The sequence below is a fragment of the Chiloscyllium punctatum genome, unplaced genomic scaffold (assembly GCF_047496795.1).
Source record: "Chiloscyllium punctatum isolate Juve2018m unplaced genomic scaffold, sChiPun1.3 scaffold_1088, whole genome shotgun sequence".
In the NCBI taxonomy this organism is placed as follows: domain Eukaryota; kingdom Metazoa; phylum Chordata; class Chondrichthyes; order Orectolobiformes; family Hemiscylliidae; genus Chiloscyllium; species Chiloscyllium punctatum.
Genome location: NW_027310822.1, coordinates 5,001 through 7,500, shown reverse-complemented (window position 1 = coordinate 7,500; position 2,500 = coordinate 5,001). Strand labels below are relative to the sequence as shown.

The 2,500-nt window shown below is 62.2% G+C and overlaps 1 non-coding gene across 1 annotated transcript; it reads right to left on the bottom strand.

Moving 5' to 3' along the window:
* Positions 1–238: 238 nt before the first annotated feature.
* Positions 239–392, bottom strand: LOC140474592 (5.8S ribosomal RNA). Its single transcript, XR_011959241.1, has one exon. It is a non-coding gene; the product is annotated as a 5.8S ribosomal RNA (ribosomal RNA).
* Between the last annotated feature and the right edge of the window lie 2,108 nt (positions 393–2,500).

Genomic DNA, 2,500 nt, shown 5'->3' with positions numbered 1-2,500 from the left:
GACCGGTGACAGCCGTGCTGGCCCCACTGCCACGACACAGACGGACGCCAGGCCGCGCTCCCCGGCGGGGGGATGGCGTCGAGCCTGACGAACGGAATGTGCAGGGTGGGGGGAAAGGCCAAGCGCTCCGACGCCGGAGGGCTCCGGAGTCTGAACTTAGGGGGACAAAGAGGACGGGTCCTCTGCGACACCCCAGCCGCGCTCTCGCCAGCCAAGGCGAGTGCGATTGATTGCCAAACGACCCTCAGACAGGCGTGGCCCCGGGAAGAACCCGGGGCCGCAAAGTGCGTTCAAAGTGTCGATGATCAATGTGTCCTGCAATTCACATTAATTCTCGCAGCTAGCTGCGTTCGTCATCGACGCACGAGCCGAGTGATCCACCGTCAAGAGTTGTCTGAGTTTGTTTTAGGTCTCTCCCTCGCCAGAGGAAAGCGACCCGGACCGCACATACGCTCCCCACCTTGAGCTACAGCCACCTGCACGCCGGCGTGCGGGCGGAGCAGGGTGGCGTGAAGCGATGGGGAGCACCATCCTGGTGCGGCCCGCAGAAACATACGTCTATTGGGGGGAGGAGGACAGGGCGCCCAAGAGGCGATGCGTGCCCCAACGCACCGCAGCGACGGAGGCAGGATCACCGCCACCATGTCGCCCGCCTAGTATCACGAGGCGTGCAGCAGCTTTGCCCTAGGAAAAGCAGAGGCGGGAACGGGCACCGGCCATCGGTTCGGCAGCGTCACTGACGCGTGCACGTGGCGGCGTGTCGGCGAGCGGACTTCCTGCGAGGAGGCGGGGGCGGCACTCGCCCGAGCAGACGCCCGCCCGGCCCAGCCACCGCCGAGGTGGACTGGGAGTCGCGGCAACGGCTCGTCATACTCGTTCCCACACTCACAGCGCAGCTTGCCCGCAAGCCACCGACCACCGATCGACGCCAGGCGCCCCGACCGAGAGCGGGATCGCTCGTTCGCCCTGCTGGCAGTTCGCTGGGGATCACTACTGCACGGAGCTCGGAGACCGACGGGCGGCAACTCGAGAGTCTTTAAACCACCACCCCCATCCCGCAAGTGCAAAGAGGCTGTATACGCACAGACGGGTGAGGGGAATAGGTACCCCGTCGGGTTTGAAGGGAGCGTGACTAGATAGCAACGATGTAAACCCAGCCGATTTGGGAGCGAAAGACCGGCGCCTGCATCACCGGCTTCGTTTCCCGTGGCTGGAGAGTACACCGAAACCCTCCGTCTGTCGCGAGCTCCCGACGACGCGGTGCCGCCAAGCAGCAGGGCCGGACCTGGTGTGGCTCCCCTCGTCGATCACAGACCGGTCGGCACTACTGACGAGACGGTGGAACGGGCTTCGCCCCTTGTGACGAAGGGTGATGCGAACCCGCCCGCCCGCGTGCGTTCGGGGTGGACTCGGCAAACGGAGATTTGAAATCGGAAAGTGTCCTCCTGCCCCGCGCAGGTAGGCGCCCAACAGTTGTGGGGGGTTTGGCGGTGACCACGGCTGCAGGGCCTGCTACCCCGACGAGCTCTCCTGCTGGCCCCGAAACCACCCTCGCGAGACAAGTTGAAACGGAAACGGGCGTACCCCCAAGCCGACGATCCTTTCTTATTTGTTACTTTTTTTTTCACTTGCTCGAGTTGTGGCGATTTGGCGGTGACCACGGCTGCAGGGCCTGCTACCCCGACGAGCTCTCCTGCTGGCCCCGAAACCACCCTCGCGAGACAAGTTGAAACGGGAAACGGGCGTACCCCCAAGCCGACAGAGATCCTTTCTTATTTGTTACTTTTTTTTTTCACTTGCTCGAGTTGTGGGGGTTTGGCGGTGACCACGGCTGCAGGGCCTGCTACCCCGACGAGCTCTCCTGCTGGCCCCGAAACCACCCTCGCGAGACAAGTTGAAACGGAAACGGGCGTACCCCCAAGCCGACGATCCTTTCTTATTTGTTACTTTTTTTTTTCACTTGCTCGAGTTGTGGGGGTTTGGCGGTGACCACGGCTGCAGGGCCTGCTACCCCGACGAGCTCTCCTGCTGGCCCCGAAACCACCCTCGCGAGACAAGTTGAAACGGAAACGGGCGTACCCCCAAGCCGACGATCCTTTCTTATTTGTTACTTTTTTTTTCACTTGCTCGAGTTGTGGGGGTTTGGCGGTGACCACGGCTGCAGGGCCTGCTACCCCGACGAGCTCTCCTGCTGGCCCCGAAACCACCCTCGCGAGACAAGTTGAAACGGAAACGGGCGTACCCCCAAGCCGACGATCCTTTCTTATTTGTTACTTTTTTTTTCACTTGCTCGAGTTGTGGGGGTTTGGCGGTGACCACGGCTGCAGGGCCTGCTACCCCGACGAGCTCTCCTGCTGGCCCCGAAACCACCCTCGCGAGACAAGTTGAAACGGAAACGGGCGTACCCCCAAGCCGACAGAGATGCTTTCGCTCCTGTTACTTTTTTTTTCACTTGCTCGAGTTGTGGGGGTTTGGCGGTGACCACGGCTGCAGGGCCTGC